We start from the raw sequence: 25,907 nt of genomic DNA on the forward strand, positions 1-25,907 counted from the left end.
TCTCTGCCTTTCTGATGTTTTTCTTGGCCTGCCACTTCTGGCCTTAACAAGAACTGTCCCTGTGTTCTTCCATTTCCTTACTATGTTCCTCACAGTGGAAACTGACAGGTTAAATCTCCGAGACAGCTTTTTATACCCTTCCCCTGAACAACTATGTTGAATAATGTTTGTTTTCAGATCATTTGACAGTTGTTTTGAGGAGCCCATGATGCCACTCTTCAGAGGAGATTCAAACAGGAGAACAACTTGCAAGTGGCCACTTTAAGTAGCTTTTCTCATGATTGCATACATCTGGCTATGAAGTTCAAAGCTCAATGAGGTTACAAAACCAAAAAAAGTGCTTTAGTAAGTCAGTAAAAAGTAGGTAGGAGTATTTAAAACAAGAAAATGATAAGGGTGCCCATACTTATGCACCTGTCAAATTTTGTTTGAATGCAGATTTCACATTTCCTGTTAGTACAATAAGCCTCATTTCAAGGCAGAAACATTACTGTGTCCAACAGTTATTACATATATCAAATTGAAATAGCTGTTGCAAAAACACCAATTTTTATAAAACATTAAGCTTAAGATTAATAGGGGTGCCCAAACTTTTTCATATAACTGTAGATTGGAGGGGTGCAAGAGTGTTAGAGGCGAGGCCACAGAGTAGTTGGTTGCAGTAGTCGAGGCGAGAGATGATGAGGTTGTAATAGTACAACCTGCCTGTAAAAATAAGCAATTTTTCAGTTTACCTTTTCTCAAAACGGTGCAATTTTTAATTCTATAATTACTTTTCATTGTCTAGATTACCGTCAATGAGTTTAGCACCTAGTAAGCCTTTGCTATACAGCTTGCATGCCCTGCTCTAAAGCTGGAAATATCACTGAATCTGACCAACATCTGTGCCTTGCGCTCCTCCGATGCTAAAAATGTAAAGTTGCCTGTGCTTGTGGCATTGGAGTGTGTACAATTTGGCAATTTGGGCCAGCTGCTCATCTGTGCCACTTGAAAAAATGTAAATCCTCAGGAGCACACCACCCCCTGGCAAGCAGGAAGTCGGGAGGCTAGGGGGCGGTGTACTCCTGACTACAGCTAGTGAGAATAACACTTCAAACTAAAGACTTCGGACCCTTGTATAATTACTGGAAAGATGCCACATTCTGGATAATCTAAGTCAATTTACCTTTTGGACTAGCACACAGGGGAAAAAAAACCTTTTAAATCTTGGCATTTGCCTAAATAGTTGTCCTAGGGTGAATGGAAGAAAATGCCTAACTCAAACTGAGAGTCTTTTTATGAAAAGGTTGTTCTTTCCCCAGTTGAATATTCACTTATAGTGTAATCTTGCGAAGTGGATACAGAAGCATTATGAATAATAAAAAAAAAAATTCAAGCATAAAAGCAGATCTTGCTTTTTATTAAATTAATGCATATGTTATATTTATTAGACATTTATAGTAAAATAATTTTCCTTTAGGCAGCTGTGAATTGTGTTACCCCTGCATATTTTAGGTAGTTTTCCCCCATCATGTGATCCCTTAGCCAATTCGATGACACTCCATGTTATCCCTTTCCTTTAGTGAGTTTCATCAAAGAGCCTATTTGGAGAAACATTTTAAATCCAATAGCCAAAGGCCAAAAATCCCATTTTACCCAATTGTTAAATTAAAGATACAAATAACTAGTGCAAAGCATATGTTAAAGTGCACATTAAAATTACAGTCTTTTCCTTATTGGTCTTATCTATGTTTGAATATATCCTAAGCGGTCACATTGCTGCACTAGTTGAATAATTCAGTTGTAATATATGGATAGGTCTACCTGTTTGTAGCTACATAGGTGTATAGCTGCAATAGCCTCAAATTGTATAACAGTGTAAAGCACAAGGATGGCCGTCCATTATGTAACCATCAGGGGTGGTATCCTATTTTGTAATGTCTAATGGTGTTAGGAACAAAGTGCTATTAAAATAGAGAACAAGCCTTCCAACAAGTTTCACCCTTACGGGCTTCATCAGGGTCATGAGGCAAATGCAAAAAGACATTTAGGCTATGTGCCCACGATGCAGAAATGAAGCAGAAAATTTCTGCAGCATTTCTGCATCTCCCTGGCAGAAAAAACGCATGCAGATTGTGCATGCGTTTTTCCTGCAGAATACCTGCGGATCCACATGCAGATTCACATGCGTTTTTCCTGCAGAATACCTGCGGATCCACATGCAGATTGTGCATGCGTTTTTCCTGCAGAATACATGCGGATTCACATGCGTTTCTGCATGCAGATTGACAAGCGCTTTCCAGGCGATAGCATCACTTGGAAAGTGCTTGACAACTAGGTCACACTATATAAATCCATGCAAACAGCATGGATTTATACAGTGTGAACCGTAAAAATTAAAACAAATAAAGCTATACTCACCCCGGAGGCCCCGGCGTGGCTGCAGCGCTGCTTCCTGTCTGGTTCCCGGCTGCCGGCATATCGCGAGACAGAGCGGTGAAGGGCCTGCGGTCACATGACTGTGACGTCACCGAAGGTCCTTCAGCGCTGCTGGCATTCAGAGAGAAGACGCCGGACAGGTGAGTATAAACTTTATTTGTTATTTTATTGTTTTTTTACAGGTACAATGGTACCCAGGTCTGGATGAGAGTCTCCTCTCCTCCAGAACTGGGTACCATCCGCACATAGAGACGCATAGAAGCCGCTTGTAAAAATGTACAGTCGCGGTTTCTGTGCGTTTCAATGCAAGTCAATGGCGGGAGTTCCGCTGCGCTTCCGCAAAATTAAATGACATGCTGCGGATTTTTGTACGTAGCATAAACGCTGCGGAAAAATCCGCAGCATGTGCATAGAACATGCGGAATCCCCTTGGGGACCATGGGGTGCGGATTACGTAGCGTTTAACAAGCGTTTATGCTGCGGAAATTCCGCAGCATAAACGCTTGAAAAACGCTACGTGGGCACACAGCCTTATAAAAATATTTTCATGTCTGCAAAAAAATTGCATCTGCCTTCATAATTTCGGCTCCTCAAACGATATTACGGGTTTGATAAAAACTGCAAAATGTCAAGAGTGGGTGTAAAAAGCATCAGATCAGAATATCTTGTGGACCTTTAAAATGTAACACATGTATATCCTTCCTATATCATGCCATGTCCTCATTAGCGGCATAATGACTCAGACCTCAGGAGCCGCTGAAAGACTTGCTGATATGAAAGTTGGCTTAAAGCATTTTAACACGTCAGAACCACATAACTCATCCTAAACTATTTCATCGCCGTCTAAGGTTGTTGTTTTAAGAGCGATATTTCTCCAGAGAAAGAAACAATGTTTTGTAAAGAAATACATGTTGTAAATGTGATCACTGTACGTGAAACATAACCTTTAAATAAACACTACCGTCTTCAAGCCAAATAAATAGGCCCTTTTCTGCCAGAGCATAGAGCAGCCACATACCGTATTTTTCGGACTATAAGACGCACTGGACCATAAGACGCACCTAGGTTTTAGAGGAGGAAAATAGAAAAAAATGTAAGCAAAAAATGTGGTCATGATGCCCTGCTAAGGGGGAGGGGGTCTGCTGCTGACACTGGTATTGGGGTAATGTCCCCCAATATCCTCCATCCTGGTATGTATGGCCCCTCCTTCCTGGTATATGTGGCCCTCATCCCCATCCTGGCATACATGGCCCTCATCCCCATCCTGGTATACGTTGCCCTCATCCCAATCCTGGTATACGTGGCCCTCATCCCCATCCTGGTATACGTGGCCCTCATCCCCATCCTGGTATACTTGGCCCTCATTCCCATCCTGGTGTACGTGGCCATCCTGGTATGCATGGCACCCCAATCCCCCATCCTGGTATGCATGGCACCCTTTCATCCCCCATCCTGGTATGCATGGCACCCCTTGATCCCCCATCCTGGTATTCATGGCACCCCTTGATCCCCCATCCTGGTATGCATGGCACCCTTTGATCCTGGTATGCATGGCACCCTTTGATCCTGGTATGCATGGCACCCCTTGATCCTGGTATGCTTGGCACCCTCTGATCCCTGGCATGCTTGGCACCCTCTGGTCCCTTGATCCTGGTATGCTTGGCACCCTCTGATCCGCATGACGTTGCCCACAAAAAAAAATAAACAATCATACTCCCCTCCTCTCTCCTCCAGCGCTGTCACGCTCTGCTGCCGACACTCTCACTGTGTGAGCCGAGCATGGCATCCCTGCCATGCGCCCTCACACAGTGATATGCTGTGCTGGAATAGTCACTGCTCCCCATGCCGGGACGTGCGTGGGGAGCAGTGACCATTCACTGTCTTCAATAGCGCGCACACTGTAGCCGCAGCGCAGTTCTTGCTGCCGCTCTGCGGTCTGTGTGCCCGCTATTAAAGACCATAAATATTCACTACAACCCATGGGAGTGGATTGCAATGAATATTCATGGTCCTTAATAGCGGGCACACAGACCGCCGGCTGCTGCAGGAGCCGTGCTGCGGCTACAGTGTGCGCGCTATTAAAGAAAATGAATATTCATTGCTCTCCACGCCCATGGGCGTGTTGAGCAGTGAGTATTCATTTTCTTTAGCAGCTGGCACAGCATAGACTGCAGCAGGCGGCAGCTGCCTCCTGTGCCCTGCTCATCCACCGCTGCCGCTCCCTCCCACACTCCCCACCATCCACAGCCACAGTATATAGTACGAACATGTATAGTTCGGACTATAAGATGCACCCCCTACTTTCCTCCAAAACTTTGGAGGAAAAAAGTGCGTTTTATAGTTCGAAAAATACGGTAATTCTTTTTTACTCTGAAGGATCAGCATGTCTGTGCATTAAACTGACAGTCCATTGTTTTCATTGGGCTGTATGTAATTCTTAATCGGTGGCCATATGGGGTACACAGATCTGACTCTCTATACTGGGTTATTATATTGTGTACAGGTCCAATATCATCACATCTGGCAGAACGGTACATTTTCTCCAGTTGGGTTTTGGGCCATGTTTTACCATCCTTGGTTCCAGGATCTTCAGGTCTACGTGGCTGCTTTGGTGCAGCACCCGGTCTCTATATTTGTCTCCATCCTTTTTCCTTTCCGAGGCTCGCTCTGGTTGTTTTCAGGAAATGTACTGTGAAGGGAGGGGGGAAAAGGTGTGCGGGGACACGAACTTACTTTGAACCCTCCTTCTGAAGCAGGTGATCATAGCACAATTGTTTGTGTGTACTGTAAATGATATTCTGCTCCGGTTCAGGCAGAGTTCAGCCAGTAACCCCACATGACGGTGGAACCACATTTCAGGGTAGAGTGCAGTTGCCAAAATACCTGCGAGACATCTGCATTTCTTTACGCAATGCAATCCTGATGAGCCCGGGACACTTCAATAAGACCGCTGCATTGTGCCGAGTGACACATGCTACATTTATGCCGAGGGAAAGAAATAACTCCTGCTAATCTACTGTAAATGTATCCTGTTTGCTTCACAGCAGACAGCTCAAATGATCCTCATTGCTTTGTACAACACATACTGTTAGTATTATAGTGTTTCTTTTTTATTATTAACAACGCTAATGGTGCTGTACTAGATGTACATTGATCACATCTGGATCTTGGGGGGGGGATACAGCTACAGGGGGTGGGCAGTTCTGTTTAGATTCATGTCTACTCTTTCCCTCCCTTCCTGCCATCTCTAAGATTTGCAAATACATGGAAAATTTCCTGCCGTTTTTGGTATACAGTTACCATGCAGACCTATGTGCAACTGACTGTTGCTGCTGATGCTCCGTGGATACAGACTGCGAACAAAGGCTACAGTCATGTGTTATTCCTTTGTTTTCTGCTATTCACTCAGTGTTCTGGATATGTACCAGTGGTCAGAGCGACATTATTAGTCACACACACCCTGCTCTATATCCTTGAGGATATCCCTTCCGAAATTATATATTCTTAAATCTTGCACAACTTTGGGAGGAAGAAAATAAAGGAGGGGATGAAAGAACATGATTTACAGGAAAGGTCCACTGAGCCCCAAACTTGCAGCTCCGAAAGTTGACATAGAAAAAGCAGGATTTAATGGGAACCTGACCTCGGATACATGCAGCCCGATCCATGGGCAATATGTATCAAGCACTGGCTGTATGAACACAGCCATATATGTTAAAGGGGTTTTCCCGCAAAAGAAAATTCATTTTAATCAATAGATCTTGGAATAAGAATAATTTCCACAATTGGATGTGTTTAAATAAAATGTTCCTGTGCTGAGATAATCTTATAAATGTGCCCCTGCTGTGTACTGTGTAATGGCCGTGTCTGACCGTACAGGAACATGGTCTGATCATACCACATCTCCTGGGCAGGGGAGGACACAAAAGAGAATACAGACATTACAGCAGGGGATAACAGCTGATTCTTTTTGTGATGTAAAACATTTCACTGCCTTTTTATAAGCAATGTTTTACTTCAAAGAAAGAATCAGCTGTGATCCCATGTTGTAGTACCTGTATTCTCTTTTGCCCCCCCCCCCCTCCCCCTGCCCAGGAGATGTGGTATGATCAGACCATGTTTCTGTCAGATACAGGCATTACACAGTACACAGCAGGGGCACATTTATAAGATTATCTCAGCACAGGAACATTTTATTTAAACACATCCAATTGTGGAAGTTATTATTATTCCAAGATCTATTGATTAAAATCAACTTTTGTTCGTGGGAAAACCCCTTTAAACTCTGAAATGCTGGAGAAATTCGGAGAAAAACATGGTTTAATAGCCACTCTGGATACTAATTAGACAGGTGGGTGACTGGTGGCTTCTCCCCACCCCCTGCCTTGGATTGACAGGCCTCTGCCTACATGCGCGTGTGTACAGTTGGCTTTTACACTTGAGAAAGATGCCAGTCCGGCATGGAAACGCGTTGTGAATAAAAACGCTTCTTTGCCCTATTGGATCAAGGATTTTTATTTCGCCGCAGCCCAAACTGTGAATTGTCTCTTCCTTTAAGCATCCTGGTGGAGTTCATCCCCGCAGCCACGGAGCAGCATCTTTCATCATTGACCTTTTACAGGAGTTGTGCCTACATAACTCGTTCAGGTGAGTACATTACCTGGATCTATTTTACCTTTTTATGAAGGTTTCACCCTATGGTCTGGTGTGCTCTGTGTCTCTACAGTAGTTATCTATATGCGCGTAGAGGCAGAGACCTGTCAGTCCAGAGCAGCAGGCAAGGAGAAGCTGCCGGGGACCTGCCTTTCCGACTAGTCTGCAGCGCGGCTTGGTCCTTCGCGGCTTTTAAGCGCTGCAGCGTTCCAGAGTCAAACATACCTGGCTGAAATCATACAGCTAGTGTCTGAAATATACTGTCCGGTTCTAATACCTGGGGGTCCTCTGAACAGGCCTGTGTTCACCGTGGTCTTAATTGGTGAGCATTCCCCCACACATATCAATAATCCTCTCTTGGAATAAATTAAAATTTTACAAAATTGGCTAGTGATTCCCACTGGCCCGACTCCCACAAATCACTAGTGATAAAATTATAAGGTCGCTAGTGATTTCCAATGGCCCGACTCCGGCAAATCACTAGTGATATAATTATAAGGTCGCTAGTGACTCCCACTGGCCCGACTCCCGCAAATCACTAGTGATAAAATTATAAGGTCACTAGTGACTCCCACTGGCCCGACTCCCACAAATCACTAGTGATAAAATTATGAGGTCGTTAGTGACTCCCACTGGCCCCACTCCGGCAAATCACTAGTGATAAAATGATAAGGTCGCTAGTGACTCCCACTGGCCCGACTCCCTCAAATCATTAGTGATAAAATTATAAGGTCGTTAGTGACTCCCACTGGCCCGACTCCCTCAAATCACTAGTGATGAAATTCTAAGGTGCTAGTGACTCATACTGGCCCAACTCCAGCAAATCACTAGTGATGAAATTATAAGATCACTAGTGACTCCCACTGGCCCGACTCCAGCAAATCACTAGTGATAAAATTATAAGGTCGCTAGGGACTCCCACTTGCCCGGCTCACGCAAATCACTAGTGATAAAATGATAAGGTCGTTAGTGACTCCCACTGGCCCGACTCCAGCAAATCACTAGTGATAAAATTATAAGGTCGCTAGGGACTCCCACTTGCCCGGCTCACGCAAATCACTAGTGATAAAATGATAAGGTCGTTAGTGACTCCCACTGGCCCGACTCCTGCAAATCACTAGTGATAAAATAAGGTCGCTAGTGACTCCCACTGGCCCGACTCCTGCAAATCACTAGTGATAAAATAAGGTCGCTAGTGACTCCCACTGGCCCGACTCCTGCAAATCACTAGGCAGGTCCCCGGCAGCTTCTCCTTGCCTGCTGCTCTGGACTGACAGGTCTCTGCCTCTACGCGCATATAGATAACTACTGTAGAGACACAGAGCACACCAGACCATAGGGTGAAACCTTCATAAAAAGGTAAAATAGATCCAGGTAATGTACTCACCTAGTGACTCCCACTGGCCCGACTCCAGCAAATCACTAGTGATAAAATTATAAGGTCGCTAGGGACTCCCACTTGCCCGGCTCACGCAAATCACTAGTGATAAAATGATAAGGTCGTTAGTGACTCCCACTGGCCCGACTCCTGCAAATCACTAGTGATAAAATAAGGTCGCTAGTGACTCCCACTGGCCCGACTCCTGCAAATCACTAGTGATAAAATAAGGTCGCTAGTGACTCCCACTGGCCCGACTCCTGCAAATCACTAGGCAGGTCCCCGGCAGCTTCTCCTTGCCTGCTGCTCTGGACTGACAGGTCTCTGCCTCTACGCACATATAGATAACTACTGTAGAGACACAGAGCACACCAGACCATAGGGTGAAACCTTCATAAAAAGGTAAAATAGATCCAGGTAATGTACTCACCTAGTGACTCCCACTGGCCCGACTCCAGCAAATCCAAATGATTGAATACATGGATTTCTCTAAATGATCCACTACAGCGGACACCTGGCATTTTCGTGTGCAATATCTCAGGGTGCCTGTAATAAAGCTCTTCTGACAATATCCTATCTACATGACTGAAGGTGAGAATTACTCAGAGCTTGGAACAGCAGATCACAGAAAAGGAGTTTGACATCTGGCTAGACGACCATTGTATAACATTTCATGCATCAGTCCTGACATGGCAGCTAAATCTCGACAGGGATATTAAAGTAACACCTTCTCATATTGGATCATGCTGGATTTCGGCTTGCTTGGCCCTGTGCCTTTAATTCGGTGTGCTTGCTACATTCCTGAACACCTTGTCTAGTTCTCGCTGTCTCCGTTGTTCCAGTTTAATGAGATTTTATGCAAGTTGATTTTTTTTTTTTATATTTTGATGGTTTCTGGAATGTGGCTCGCCCGAATTCTTACATTGACTTTTATATTTATTTTTCTTGAGAAAATACCAAATGTCATTTGCTGCAAAAAATCAAAAGATGCCTTCCCATTATTTCATGCGTGCACATATTTAAGGCTCCGTAGAAGGTATACATTAGGAATATCTCCCGAAATATACACACTACGGACAAAAGTATTGGGACTCTTTATCATTGAAGTTTTTCAAGGCGCATAAAATCCAGCCCCTCGCTATGCCGTCTGCCTTTACTAATATTTGTCAAAGAATGAGTTGTTTTGAAGCACTCACTGAATTTGGGCATGGTCCGGTCGTAGGATGTCGCAGTTATATCAAGTCATTTTGGAAAATTTCTTCCCTCTAAATATTCCACCATCGACTACGAGTGGTATTATTGAAAAGTCGTGAGCGATTAGGAACCGGAGCAATTCGGCTACAGAGTGAAGACCACAAAACGTTACAGAGCGGGCTCACCGAGTGCTCAGGAGTAGAGGGCATAAAAGTTGCCTATGTTCTTCTGACCCCATGACTGCAGAGTTCAAACCTACTCTGTCTTTAATATCTGCACAAAAACAGTGTCTGGAGCTTCATGGCATGGATTTACATGGCCAAGCAGCTGCATGTAGCCTTACATCACCAAGCTCAATTTGAAATGTTGGATGGAGTGGTGTAAGGTCGCTGCCACAGAACTGTGGAGCAGTGGAATTGTCTTCTGTGGGGTGATGGATCACACATCCCTATTTAACATCTTGATGGATGAGTCTGGGTTTGGCGAATACCTGGAGAATGTTACCTGACAGCATTGTGCCAATTGTAAAGTTTAGAGAAGGGATGATGCTATGGGGTTATTTGTCAGGGGTCGGCCTTAAAGAGGTTGTCCACTACTTTTAGCATTGATGACTTATCCTTGGGATAGGTCATCAATGTGAGATTGGTCGGGGTCCAGCACCCCTGCCGATCAGCTGTTATTAGTGGGTATTGTCAAGAGGAAGATGAGAGACACCAGACCCAACAATGCAGACGAGCTGAAGGCTGCTATCAAAGCAACCTGGGCTTCCATAACACCTCAGCAGTGCCACAGGCTGATCACCTCCATGCCACGCAGCATTGATGCAGTAATTGATGCAAAAGGAGCCCCGACCAAGTATTGAGTGCATTTACTGAACATACATTTCAGTAGGCCAACGTTTTGGATTTTAAAGTCCTTTTTCACGTTGTTAAAGTATTCTAATTTACTGAGATAATGACTTGTGTTTTCATTGGCTGTAAGCCATAATAATCAACATTAACAGAAATAAACACTTGAAATAGATCACTGTTTGTAATGACTATATAATATAGGAGTTTCACTTTTTGAATTGAAGAACTGAAATAAATTAACTTTTTGATGATATTCTAATTTTGTGAGAAGCACCTGTACCTTTGCGGTGGCCCCACGTTCTACACTGTGTGCAGAATTATTAGGCAATGAGTATTTTGATCACTTTGATACTTTTTATACATGTTATCCTACTCCAAGCTGCATAGGCTTGAGAGCCAACTACCAATTAAGTAAATCTGGTGACTTGCATCTCTGTAAAGAGGAGGGGTGTTGACTAATGACATTAACACCCTATATAAAGTGTGCTTAATTATTAGGCAACTTCCTTTCCTTTGGCAAAATGGGTCAGAAGAGAGATTTGACGGGCTCTGAAAAGTCCAAAATTGTGAGATGTCTTGCAGAGGGATGCAGCAGTCTTAAAATTTCCAAACTTCTGAAACGTGATCACCGAACAATCAAGCGTTTCATGGCAAATAGGCAACAGGGTCGCAAGAAGCGTGTTGGCCAAAAAAGGCGCAAAATAACTGCCCATGAATTGAGGAAAATCAAGCGTGAAGCTGCCAAGATGCCATTCGCCACCAGTTTTACCATATTTCAGAGCTGCAACGTTACTGGAGTATCAAAAAGCCCAAGGTATGCGATACTCAGGGACATCGCCAAGGTAAGGAAGGCTGAAAAACGACCACCTTTGAAAAAGAAACATAAGATAAAATGTCAAGAATGGGCCAAGAAATATCTTAAGACTGATTTTTCAAAGGTTTTATGGACTGATGAAATGGGCAGAGAGCTCAACTCCGACTCAGACGCCAGCAAGGTGGAGATGGGGTACTGGTATGGGCTGGTATCATCAAAGATGAACTTGTGGGACCTTTTCGAGTTGAGGATGGAGTGAAGCTCAACTCCCAGACCTATTGCCAGTTTCTGGAAGACCACTTCTTCAAGCAGTGGTACAGGAAGAAGTCGGTATCGTTCAAGAAAAACATGATTTTTCATGCAGGACAATGCTCCATCACATGCATCCAACTACTCCACAGCGTGGCTGGCCAGTAAAGGTCTAAAAGAAGAAAAAATAATGACATGGCCCCCTTGTTCACCTGATCTAAACCCCATAGAGAACCTGTGGTCCATCATAAAATGTGAGATCTACAGGGAGGGAAAACAGTACACCTCTGGGAACAGTGGGAGGCTGTGGTGGCTGCTGCACGCAATGTTGATCGAAAACAGATCAAGCAACTGACAGAATCTATGGATGGAAGGCTGTTGAGTGTCATCATAAAGAAAAGTGGCTATATTGATCACTAATTTTTGGGGTTTTTGTTTTTGCATGTCAGAAATGTTTATTTCTAAATTTTGTTCACTGATATTGGTTTACCTGGTGAAAATAAACAAGTGAGATGGGATTATATTTGGTTTTTATTAAGTTGCCTAATAATTCTGCACAGTAATAGTTACCTGCACAAACAGATATCCTCCTAAGAAACCCAAATCTAAAAAAAAAAGCACTCCAACATCCAAAAATATTAAGCTTGGATATTTGAGTCTTTTGGGTTGATTGAGAACATAGTTGTCGATCAATAATAAAAATAATCCTCTAAAATACAACTTGCCTAATAATTCTGCACACAGTGTATAATATTGGACCAGTTTATATGTGCTTAGACATACTGTAAATATCCGGTGTTGTAATTGGCTCACCGTGCGGTGGGATGCGTGGAGCTACCTGGAGATTGCGCTGAAGAATTTGGTATGTGCTTTCTAAGTAAATAGCTTCCAAGCTGTTTGTTGTCCCTCGCGCAGTTAGGTACGGCTCTGAAATAAGTACCGCAGTCATTACTGACATTCTTTTTAGGAAAAAAATATTTTCGTAACCTCAGACTAATGAAAACGTACTTCTATTTTTTGTTTTATGTTTGTTGGCAATAAACTGAGGACATAGCAGCAGGAAGAGGTATCCCATTCTGCTCAGGCCACCAGGCATATTTCTTTTCGTGTTATATTGATGGTAGAGGTCACATTGTTCTCCTACATTCCTGCTTGTTGACTTCCTCATGAGCAATAATGTGCTAATAAAAAATGCCTTTATGCTTGTATACATCTTTTTGATTTACACGTTTAGTACATAGTCTGGAACCGATTTGTCTATTCCCAATAGTCCAGTTCCAAGAGGCTATCAATTTGCCTTCCTAATCGGGCACATGCCAGAACAATGGCTGTTGTGGTTTTTCGCAGGGCTGTGGAGTCGGTAAGCCAAACCTTCGACTCCGACTCCTCAATTTCCATGACACCGACTCCCTCATACTTGGCTCATGTTTAAGTGATAAATTTACGGTAGGACACATTTTTCTCAGCTAAAAGTCTAGACCCTTAGATCAGGAATAGGACAGACATTTATAGGACATTTCATAACTTTCCCAAATTCTTATGAAAAAAATATTCCCCACAAATTGCATTGAATTACTGCACCCAATTTATTCTATACTTAAGGAGTCGGAGTCGGTCCATTTTATACAGCCTCCAACTCCGACTCCACCTAAATGGTGGGCACCGACTTCGACTCCACAGCCCTGTTTTTTTCGAGTGGCTGACCATTGGGATTTTACAAATAGACTGACCCTGAGTCCTAGACATGGCCGGTGGCAGCTGGTGGAAGAGCAAGTGCTCCTACCTGTCCATCATCCTCTTCCAACTGAAAGTCTGCTTTCGCATAGAACAATCTGTGATGTTCTATTGGAGGAGGCTGATGATCCGATCACATGTTGATCCATCATCCTGTATTTTGAGAGAAGAAGAGCTGAACACTCAGCATCGACCAACTTTTGAAGAAGAACCTGTAATACTTATACATTTGTAAGTGCCATGTCACCAACACATTTGTTATGTATCCAACCCCTTTAATATTTCTGTAGCATATTTTCTTAGAATTCCACATTGTGCACTTCCCCTCTTAATCTTTCTAGAAATTTATGAATAAATTGACTGCCGGGAGTTACTAGTTGGGGACATGTTCCAACACTTGTCCAATCAGTACTGACCAAGGCAGACACCCCTCTGACAAGGTAATGAAATGACAACGCCCAGATGTCAATTTACAATGTACAGTGCTGAGTTATAGGAAGGGACACCCAACAGTTATTATATGGGAATGTAAGGAACAGTTGACAGGTCCTCTTTACGGTTTAGTTCTTATATCTTCACCTTCTTTCATCTCTCTAGAACAGTTTCTGTCCCACTTTCTAGTATTTTATGGATTTAAAGGGTATGTCCAACATTTCACTCATTTATACTGTTTATGATCTGTATGAAAAATGTATTAACTTTGTAAATACATTACATTATTAATTTCATTTAATGTGTATGGGACCTTGCAACTCTTCCCCGATAGATTGCATCGAGGAAGAGAAGGATTCAGCCCGATGGCAGCAGCTCTCGGAGAGCACAGGAGCACATCTGTGTATGGGGGAGTCGCATTGATATTTACCGTGAAAAGCTTGAGATAGCTGCCTGTCTTCATACTTTTTTTTAGGACCCATCTGCTATCTACCGCATGCACAAACTAATTCTTAGCTTTAGCTTTGTATGTATGACCATACGTAGTTAGGGATCACTAGTATGATGAGATGAAAGAGATGAAGCCAGTTGAACTTCCACCGCATAGATCTTCCATTCAGTATCCCTGTTCAACCCGATGCACATGTGTTCATAGCTTAGTGATTACATATATTTATTTTTGGAAACCCTGATTGCTGAGTGTCTAAGCCCCCAACACACTCTGCTTCACATTGAAGGCTTCACTTTTGTAGCCTACGTGCAGAAAACTCATTGAAAGATGTCGCTCCGAGTAATTTAAGTGCAGCCTTTTAAACATGAATCTATAAAACAATCGTATAAAGACATTATTCTGAGCCATGGTACACCAGTCATCTAATCCGCGCATACGTGTAGTGAGATTTAGCATCCTTTTATTAAAGTGGTCGAGCATGTCTTGCACAATGTTCATATGAGCAAATCATCTGCTTTGCAATATATTCCTCCTCGCTTTTCGCTTGGTGCAGAGCGAAACAAAACGTTGCTCATCAATTAAAGACCGTCTTAACATATTGCTAGGATATGCCACCAATGTCATCAGTGAAGGTCCAATTTCAGAAACTGATTCTCCTTCTTTTTTTTTTATTCTATCATCCTTCGGCTCAATCCCGAGCCATTGCTACTTGATGGATGCTAGATCTGTAGGAAGATCAATCTTGCACAAGTCTAGATAGGACCACCACGGTCTTCTCCACCGTTATTTTGATTGTATCAAGCCATCGGGTTGCTGATCTTCCTCTTCGCCTTGTTCCTACTATTTATCCGACCATGATACTCTTCTCCAGTGATTGCTCTCTTCATATGATGTGTCCAAAGTAGGCAAGGCGTAGCTTGGTGATCCTTGCTTCGAGTGATACGTTTGGCTTTATTTGTTCCAAAATCAACTTCTTTGATCTTTTTGACATCCATAGTATTGATAACATCCTTCTCCAGTACCACATTTCGCAGGTGTCCATTCTTCTGTCTTATTTCTGTATTGTCCAGGTTTCGCATTCGTATGTTACCACAGAAAAGTCCAAACTATATATGAGCCGTGTATTCTTCGCTAGTGAAATGAGTTGAAGACTTTGTCCAGTGGCTTTATTAATTTGCCTATCCTCAACTAGTTGCCGGCATCTTGGCTGACCATAATACCCCTCTAAAGCACAGGGTAGTGTTCATTAACCTGTCCCATTTTGACTGTTATCTTTGTATCATCTATAGTCAGACATTGGGCATTCATGGTATTTCTGAATCCGATAATACCAATGTTGATGATGAGGCAAGATCTCCTATTAATGGACAGGTTTACCATCAGTTTCTTGCCAACTATACAGGCTACCAGAATTAGCTCAGCCGAACCAACATGGCACTTTCCTACAACTAAGGATTTTAGGGTCCAGCAATCAGACCACCTCTAATCAAACATGGATGGCCTATTTTAGTCTATTGTGATACTACTTTTTTATTGCACTTGTCAGCCTCTCTCCTAAGCTGGTCTCTAATTATTGCCAATAATGATGAGTATTAAAAGCATTTGTAGCATGGAGTAGTCGGTTTTGAAGTTAGGACTTCGGTACTACAAAACAGAGTTAACTACTGAGCCACAATGCTGTCCACACAGAGAGTTTCAGACATATTGGAGTATCTCTGTTCTATTCACACGATCCTTCACTTTTTTTTTATCCTAGGAAGCAAATTTCCATGGAAAATAGGAGAAACCAAGTCTACTTGATACCATGCTTTGGGTTGGTAGTCATGATTTGATATATTGTCGATGGTTGCTTAATGGTTAGCACTGTTGCCTTGAAACGGAGGACTCTTGGGCTCCATTCCAAGGTCAGCATCTAGATGGAGTTGGTATGTTCTTCTTGAGTTTGGTCGGTTTCCTCCTGGTTCTCTGGTTTTTCCTTCATCCCAAAAATATATTAATAGCCTACTTGAGATTGTCTTTAGTGTATGATAGGGAAATTAGATTATTAACCACATTGGTTCTACATAGTCAACAGATAATAAAAAAAATAGTAATTGAGGATGTCCGATTTCCTCACTAAACAGGAAGACTTCTATTTCAATCTCCGTCTATTTTCCATGAATCTTCTCATGACCTCCCACATCTAATAAGCCTAATGACTTGACTTCCTGATAAAAATACCGCAGTATTAAGCCTTAATGTTTTCATTGCCAGACGAGAGGCCGCATATTGAATTCCAATGCCTGCTGGGATAGCGTTTTACACTTGTCCTCTCCTTTTGCCCTCTTATTGAACTCTTCAACTTCCAAAGAACGCAGAAGTACAGTAAACTGAACTAGGGACCTCACAATCCTCTAGAGCACTGCTCGCTTACTTGCCAAACAAGAGGACCCCGCGTGGGCCGGCCGCGGCCAATAATTGTAGCTTTTATGATATCGAGTCTCTTAAGTTTTCACCCTTAAGTGAATGAAGGGGAAAAAAACTAGGTTGAATCAGAGATAGAAAGCTAAAGGATGATCTGAGAAGAAGAGGAGGGGGGTATGTGTGTCACGTTGATTGTGGTTTGGCCGACTGCCAGCCCCTAAGCCTGACCGGCAGTTGAACCATATAGTTAAGGCGTGTTATACAGCTGAAAACTTGTACCGCAGCCAATAAGTACACATCCAAAGGGCAAAAGTTTATAAAGAGTTGAGGCTGCGCTATTTAACCCTCTCACACTGCATGTAATGTACACTCCAGCTATTCATAAAAGGCATCTTTCAATAACCGTTACAGCGAGAGCCCTGACAAGCATGTGTGTTCCTTCTCCAGATCCACTACCCCTCTCTGTAGTCGTTTCCAATTGCTTATTTTTCTATTCTTGACTTGAGAAAAACTAAATAATGTTTTTGGATGTTTTTTTTTTCTCCTCCATTTCTCCCTGCTGTTGAGAAACACATGTTTTTAGTATTATTTCAACATACTTGCAGTGATTTTTCTTCTTCCTTTATGAAAGACAGAACACACTGTTCAGTATGGAGTAAAGTATGCATTATATACATGCAAATTGGTCCGGTCGTGTGACTCAGATGTGGACACAGCACCCGCGGACAGTCAGATCCTTATTAGGGTTAAATGGTCTGCACTTTAGTCAAATTTTAATTTTAACCTTCATTTTTCTTATAGTTAGGGAGTAGAGTATTTATATATACAGTGGCTTGCGAAAGTATTCACCCCCATTGGCAGATTTCATGTTTTCCTATTTCATAACCTCATATTTCACTGTTTTTTAGGGTTTGCATTAGTTCATGTAAAGAACATGCCTACAACTGTGCAGATTTGGTTTTCTTTTTTCTTTTTCTTGTGAAGCAAACAACCAATAGGACAAAATAACTGAAAAACTTCAGTGTGCATAAAGTCAGTACTTTGTAGAGCCTCCTTTTGCAGCAATTACAACTGCAAGTCTCTGTGCTTCAAGTTACATGGTTTCCTCTGGTGAACAGCAATCTTCAAGTCTGACCACAGATTCTCATTTGGATTAAGGTCTGGGCTTTGACTAGGCCACTCCAAAACATTTACACGTTTCCCATTAAACCACTCGAGTGTTGCTTTAGCAGTATGGTTTGAGCCATTGTCTTGTTGGAAGGTGAACCTCTATCCCAGTCTCAAATCACTGACAGACTAAAACAGGTATTGCTCAAGAATATCCCTGAATTTTGTACCATTCATCTTTCCGTCAACTCGAACCATTTTTCCTTTACCTGCTGCCAAAAAACATCCCCACAGCATGGTGCTACAACCACCATGTTTCGCTGGAGGGATGGTGTTCTTGGGGTGATGAGCTGTGTTGATTTGGCGCCAGACATGGCTTTTACCTTGGTGGCCAAAAGGTTCAATTTTGGTCTCATCTGACCACAGCACCTTCCTCCATACATTTGGGGAGTCTCCCTCATGTCTTTTGGCAAGCTCAAAATGAGCCTTACACACAAAAATTGTAAGTAAAGGCTTTTTTCTGCTCACTCTTCCATAAAGGCCACCTGTATGGAGTGTATGGCTTATTGTGGTCAAATGGACAGATACTCCAGTCTCTGCTTAGGAACTCTGCAGCTCCTTCAGGGTTACCTTTGGTCTCTGTGCTGGCTCTCTGATTAATGGCCTCCTTGCCTGGGCTGAGAGTTTTGGTGGGCGGCCTTCTCTTGGCAGGTTTGTTGTGGTACCATGTTTTTTTCCATTTGATGATAATGGATTTGATGGTGCTCTGGGGATCATCAGAGATTGGGATATTTTTTTTTATAACTCAACCCCTGACTTGTACTTCTCAACAACTTTGTCCCTGACTTGTTTGGAGATCTCCTTGGTCTTCATGGTGTTTTTGAAGATCTCCTTGGTCTTCATGGTGTTGTTTGTTTAGTGGAGCCTCTTGCGTAATGGTGTTGTAGCCTCTGTGGCCTTTCAGAAAAGGTAAAGTGTATATACTGACAAAACTGTGACACTTAGATTGCACACAGGTAGACTTCCTTTCACTAATCATGTGACTTATGAAGGTAATTGCTTGTGCCAGAAATTTTTAGGGGTTTCATAGCAAAAGGGGTGAATACGTCTGCACATGCCAAGTTTTAATTATTTGATCCCATAAATTTAATGTATGCCTAGATTTTTCTCACTTTACCAACTTAGACCTTATTACAAAAATATTTAAGCACAGGTAATAATGTAACAAAATAAGTAAAAAGCCAAAGGTGGTGAATACTTTCGCAAGCAACTGTATATGAATTTCTTGAGCTGGGTCTCGTAGGTAATGAAGAGGATGCTGCGCTCTCCATACTGCTTCGACCTCTTCATATAGCTGATGGGCCGGGATGCAAAGAGTCAGATACCCACTGAACAGTATTGATCACCTATTCTACAGATAGGCGATCATTTTCAAGTCCTTGATCATCACTTTAAAGGCTAGAGTAATTTAATAAAATATCATTATTAAAATATTATTGAATGCATCTAACCATTTTACCGCTAGAGCGGTCACAGTAATCTAAGATCTCTGACCCATGTGTTATATTTACCAGCCGTCATCTTCATCTGTTTTCGGCGCTGCTCCGGTCGGCAGTTTGTGACCTTTATTCGGTCAAGACAATTGTGACAATGACAAATGTATATGCTGCGTTTATTATATGCAATTTTTTTTTATTTCTTACCGATTTCCGGGACCCATAACTTTTTTCTTTGACAAGTTATGGGGGTATGGGGTCGGGAACCTGTAGTTTGCACTGGTGCTAATTTTGAGTACATACCACTTAGGGTATGTGCAAATTACATTTTTTGGGTGCCAGATCCCATCATGGAAACCGCTATGAAAAATTCTAAAATGCAACAGCGTTGTACCCAATCAAGCAACTCAGCAGCTATCTGATTGGCTACAGTGCTGTTGACATGATGTCAGAGATGCAAACAGTTATAGATATCAGGCATAACAGCAGTTTATTTTTTTTTATAACAAAAAAGACATCTCAAACATCAAGAGAATACTAGCACATATATGGCTGAAATCATACAGCCAGTGGCTGATACATGCTGCCCATGGATCGGGCACCATGTATCAGCTGTCAAGTTCCCTTTAAGATCCCATATGTTATTTATGTCACATGTGGTTGACCATAATCTTTGTGGGGACCACAGACCACATCTCAGTACCAATGCTTTCTGGCTGATGTTTTGGTCACTTTTGAATGTTGGTTGTGCTTTCACACTCGTGGTAGCATGAGACGGACTCTACAACCCACAGAAGTTGCTCAGGTAGTGCAGTTCATCCAGGATGGCACATCAATGCGAGCTGTGGCATTAAGGTTTGCTGTGTCTGTCAGCGTAGTGTCCAGAGGCGGGAGACGCTACCAGGAGACAGGCCAGTACACCAGGAGACGTGGAGGGGGCCGTAGGAGGACAACAAGCCAGCAGCAGGACCGCTACCTCTGCCTTTGTGTAAGGCGGAACAGGAGGAGCACTGCCAGAGCCCTGCAAAATGACCTCCAGCAGGCCACAAATGTGCATGTGTCTGCACAAATGGTTAGAAACCAACTCCATGAGGGCCCGACGTCCACAGATGGGGGTTGTGCTCACAGCCCCACACCGTGCAGGATGCTTTGCATTTGCCACAGAACACCAGGATTGGAAAAGTCGCCACTGGCGCCCTGTGCTCTTCACAGATGAAAGCAGGTTCACACTGAGCGCATGTGACAGACGTGACAGAGTCTGGGTACGCCATGGAGAGCAATCTGATGCCTGCAACATCCTTCAGCATGACCGGTTTGGCAGTGGGTAAGTAATGGTGTGGGGTGGCATTTCTTTGGAGGGCCTCAGACCTCTTGTGAGACCATATGCTGGTGCGGTTGGCCCTGGGTTCCTCCTAATGCAGGACAATGCCAGACCTCATGTGGCTGGAGTGTGTCAGCAGTTCCTGCAAGATGAAGGCATTGAAGCTATGGACTGGCCCACCCGTTCCCCAGACCTGAATCCGATTGAGCACATCTGGGACATCATATCTCGATCCATCACGTTGTACCACAGACTATCCAGGACTTGACGGATGCTTTAGTCAAGGTCTAGGAGGAGATCCTACAGGAGACCATCCGCAACCTCATTAGGAGCATGCCCAGGCGTTGTAGGGAGGTCATGTAGGGAGGTCATACAGGCATGTGGAGGCCACACACAATACTGAGCCTCATTTTGACTTGTTTTAAGGACATTACATCAAAGTTGGATCAGCCTGTAGTGTGTTTTTCCACTTTAATTTTGGAGGTGACTCCAAATCCAGGCCTCCATTGGTTAATAAATTTGATTTCCATTGATGATTTTTGTGTGATTTTGTTGTCAGCACATTCAACGTTGTACAGAACAAAGTATTCAATGAGAATATTTCATTCATTCAGGTCTAGGATGTGTTATTTGAGTGTTCCCTTTATTTTTTTGAGCAGTGTATTTCCTCAATTTTTTTATTTTTATTAAGAACTTAAAAATGCTTGCCTCTTGACACTGCAGCTCCAGTGCTCTGTGTACTCACGATAATTGCTGCTTAGTTTCTGACCCTGCAGCCATGCTATATAGGCAGGAGTGGGCGAGTTGCTGTCCTGTTGACTAGCTGCAGAGGTAACATATAGAGCAGGGGTGAACAACATTTATTGATCCAAGGGCTGCATTGCCATACTAAGCCAATTCCAAGGGCCACAAAAAATTTAAAAGGTTACTTACATGAATCCATTACCAGAACCTCCATCAGTACATTAATACATCTATAGAACCAATATTTGAGGAGGATTTGGAGAGAATCTGCTCAGTTACTGCTCCACAAAATTAGTGTGGACATACACTAATTTAAGCTGAGTTTTTGAAGCAGAAACTGAGGAGAATCTCCCCAAATTCTCCTTATTATTTCAAAACTAAGCTTTAAGGTATTTTAAGTTTAAACATAGCAATGAAGCACTTTTTGGATTGCTAAATGTGTACAAGATCAAAATCATAGTCAGTACATGAATGCAGCGTCAGAACCACAGTCATTACATGAATGCAGTGTCAGAACCAGTCAGTACATGAATGCAGCGTCAGAACCACAGTCCGTACATGAATGCAGCGCCAGAACCACTGTTAGTACATGAATAAATCACCAAGCTTAGCCCATGTACAATTGTAACGCATGAACCTACAACTCCCAGGATATCTTTAACAATGTAAGGAGATACTGGGAGTTGTTAGCAGTCATCATCAGCAGTTGGATCATACGGGAACCACAGTACTGATGAGACGAGACATAGGCAGTATCACAAATAAGTATTTACATCCGGATACCTTATAGGTGACATATTCTCTGATTGACGTCGTTCCCATCCCTTTTGTCTCCATGTAGTATAGCCGCCATGATGAGATTGTGCGTCTAAAACTCATCTCTCCAGATTTCCCTCTTCTCCATCTTCAGCAGCATCTTCAACATGGTGCCCTTAAAATAAAAGTATCATTATACTGCCGCATAAATATCTCCTATGCTATTCCCCTGAATAATCACTGTGCCTCCTGCACAAAATATCCACACACACACTGCCCTTCTCCAAAATATCTCACCATACTGCCCTTCTTCAAAATATCGCACCATACTGCCCCTCTGCAAAATATCCCCCCTCACTTCCCCTCTCAATAATATTCCCCCCACGTTGCACCTGTACAAAATATCTCCCCATATTGCCACTCTCCAAAATATTCCCCCCCCCATACTGCCACTCTCCAAAATATTCCCCCCACGCTGCCCCTCTCTATATTACCCCCACGCTGCCCCTCTCCATAATATGACCCCCACGCTGCCCCTCTCCATAATATGCCCCCCACACTACCCCTCTCCATAATATTCCCCCACGCTGCTCCTCTCCAAAATATCCCCCCACACTGACCCTCTGCAAAATACCCCCACCCCCACCCCCCCACCCCCCCCCCCACACACACACACACACACACACACACACACACACACACACACACACACACACACACACACACACTGGCTCTCTGAATGAAGTAACACCCCCCCCTCCCTGTGACACCTTTCACAATTGTCCCCCCATTATGTCCCTAAACCCACTCCCCCACTCATCCATAATGATAAAAATTTAATTTTCGGCTCCTTGATAGAGTGCTCACCGGTGCCCGATGTGTTTCTGCGACACTAGCAGCAGTGTGATGACATCAGCATCGTGATGACGTCATCAAGCCGGGGATCACAAGCGCTTTCTCTGCCCCAGTCCCGAGGCAACAATATTCAAATATATTCACATATCAAAGACACAAATACCTTTATATATAGGAAGGAGGGAGCCGACGTCTCCCGGACAGCCCCGCCTGATATAGAGGCTCGATCTATCGTCACCTCGAATCTCTCTTTATCAGCATGCAAGCCAGCCAGCATTAGCTTGCCTTGCTCACACGATCGCGCTGCACAGCTGAAACCAGCAGGGGCAGCACAGCACAGCTCATCCCCTCTGGCTCTGCTGGTTTCAGTTGTACAGCGCGATCGTTTGACCGAGGCAAGCTAATGCTGGCTGGCTTGCATGCTGCTGAAGAAAGAGTGAAGGTGACGATAGATCAAACAGCCCAATAGAGGGACCGGCCCTTCTGGCATTTGCCAGAAATGCCAGATGGACAGTCCAGCCCTGCTCTAAAACCTACCATTCTTGAGCGATTCCCCAAAAAATAGAACCCAAACGCAAAACGAGCAGCTCCCCAAGCATGCACACTGAATCTGGGTGTGCTTCATTTATTGTGTGCGCATACTCTGGAGCTGCTGCCGGTCACTGGCTTTGTGACTTTGCAATTGTGAGTGGTACAAATGCAGTACGCGCGCTGTTTCCCCGCTGCACTGACTGTGTCTCTGCCGCTCAGATACCGCCACTGCTACAAAGCATCCGCGCACAGTAAATGAAGCTGGGAACATACACCCAGATTTAGTGCGCATGCTCGGGGAGCTGCTCGTCACTGCGCAAGCACGGAATTACACAGAAGATTCCCGTGACGTCGGGCCAGTACTGTGGATCAATCAAAGTACTGATGATGTGACTGTGACTGAAAGCAGCGGAAGTCCACCCCTATGACTGAAAGACCAGGTAGAATATAACTACGCAAAGTGATTTTTTGGAATTAATACTGCACCGTTTTGCTTGAAAACAACGTGTTAGAAATGCACATTGCAACACTAACAACACACTGGGGCCAGTGTAATAGCAAAAAAACACATCAGGTTCCCTTTAAGGGATTGGTAAGGTTAACATGCTTTTTTTTTTTTATTTGTAGAGCAAAATGAGACGTTTTTTGGGGGGGGATCCAGGGTTGGACAAATTTTTAATTATGAAAATAAAGCTTTCTGCATTTTGCGATCTTTTGCTACATGACTTTTCTCATTTAATATTCCCCTTTTGCGCTCTCACGTTTTCATTTTATACATGCACACATACCATAAACAGACGCGAGATCTTGTTTTATTTGGGATTTGCTGCTTCTGCTTTTGTTCCCTCTGAAATTCAGTGACTCAACAAGCTTAAGGATAGGAGGTCAAATGTGCCTTTGTTGGATAACCGGGATTAATTGCCAGAAACAATAGCAAAACATGTCAAGTGGATTAAAGAGCAACACGAATCGACTCTCGGGGGAACTCGTTCTGAATCAACCACTTTACAGTTTATCGAGGAGGGGGAATACAGATGTACTCACAGCAACTAGTGGATATGCCTGGAAGACCCAGCACTTACCATCAAGCACATGCTGTGTTTGAAACCTCCGGGAAAGACAAGCTGTTCCTTTCATAGGAAAATCTTGGACATTGTGTATGTCAACAAATAGGTTCCATTTAATGTGGTAAGACAATCGGCTAAATCATATTGCCCGAACCATGGACAGCATGAACCAGAGGCCGGCTCATGCTTTACAAACATTTTATACTCTGAAATGCTTGAATGTGCATGTGTGTCGGGAGAGACCTCTCAATCTGTCCAAGTGGGTGGGAAAAAGCCAGCAGTGTCCTACCTCCTGGACTAGTCACTTATTCCCTAGTCTGGGCAGTAAGATCGGCAAGGGAGAAAAAAAGCTGACGGCTGTTTCCAAATTTCCAAGTAAGAAAGATCTGATGTGCAAGTGTAGCACCCTGAGGATTCGGCTGCTACAGGGGTATTGCACCTCAACCCAGAGGTGTGATATTCCACTCCCGGGTAAGGAAGGAGTGTGGAACTGAGCTCAGATAGACTGCATGCACTACATACATCCCATTCCAGAGGAGCAGGCCGACGGCACTCCCACTTAGAAATGTGCAGGTGCGACCGAGCCTGTTCCTGGCTGGAGTGGGAGGGGGGAGGAACATCCCATGTAGTGTAGGGGCAGATAGGGGGAGCAGTCTGGGTAGTGGTAGGAGCTCATTGGGTGCTGGTCACCTGAGCTCACACATAGAGGGATATATAAGGAGGGCACCAACTAGGATCAGGGTCAGACGCAGAGAGTAAGTCAGATGCAGAGGACAAGCCTGCAGAAAGAGAGAGAAAGAAACAACAGCCCTGGAGAGAGAGTGGAGTGAAGAAAGACCCAGAGGGGGACAAAGAAGGGACCCAAGAACCCAAATTAGAGCGCCGGGTGAGGAGTCAGCAGAAGGGTACCGGAACCCAAGCTGGTGGGGGTAAAGACATTCCCCAGCCAGAGACCGGAGACCGTGGGCAGTGTCTGTCACGGTCACCCACTACATTCACCCTGAAGGCACACCACATGGAGGGTCAGGGAACCTGAGGCCAAAGGTTGCCCAACAGAAGGCCCGAGGGAGCTGGATTTAGGTGAATCACTGGTGGGGACGGCTGAAGAAAGGACAGAGGGAGAGCTCAGGGCCACGCTCCGGACTTGTTTGGGGGTTGGCCGGATCCAGGACCTGGTGGACGCAGCACGGCTCGGGAGGTCACTTGGAGCTAGAGTGACCAGGAACATCTGCAGTAAGTAAAGACCCTTAACTGCACAACCCGAGTCTGTCATCATTACCGGCTGCACCGCACCACCACAACCCCCATCCTCTGCGCCTGTCCCCTCTGAGGCTATACCCCTCCCGTTGGGGGTTATCCCACCAAGCTGCGCATCCACCATCAGCCTCAGCGGACCCTGCTGCAGCGGCGGCCACAGTGACCGCATCACAACGGGTGGCGTAGTCGACACAAC

The 25,907-nt window shown here is 43.9% G+C and overlaps 1 protein-coding gene and 1 long non-coding RNA gene across 2 annotated transcripts in view; one reads left to right on the top strand and one right to left on the bottom strand.

Annotated features, from left to right (window-relative positions):
- VPS13D (vacuolar protein sorting 13 homolog D) overlaps positions 1-25,907 on the top strand; it is a 225,904-nt gene that overhangs the window by 178,377 nt on the left and 21,620 nt on the right. The gene's annotated exons all lie outside the window — the stretch shown is intronic.
- On the bottom strand, positions 581-23,026 carry LOC141171537 (uncharacterized). The gene is made up of 3 exons (XR_012252337.1): positions 22,869-23,026; positions 22,029-22,176; positions 581-705 (listed from the first exon to the last, which is right to left on the bottom strand). It is a non-coding gene; the product is annotated as an uncharacterized lncRNA (long non-coding RNA).

Source organism: Phyllobates terribilis, unplaced genomic scaffold, assembly GCF_046119375.1.
Source record: "Phyllobates terribilis strain yellow unplaced genomic scaffold, ASM4611937v1 Scaffold_12__6_contigs__length_324123572, whole genome shotgun sequence".
NCBI classification, from domain to species: Eukaryota; Metazoa; Chordata; class Amphibia; order Anura; family Dendrobatidae; genus Phyllobates; species Phyllobates terribilis.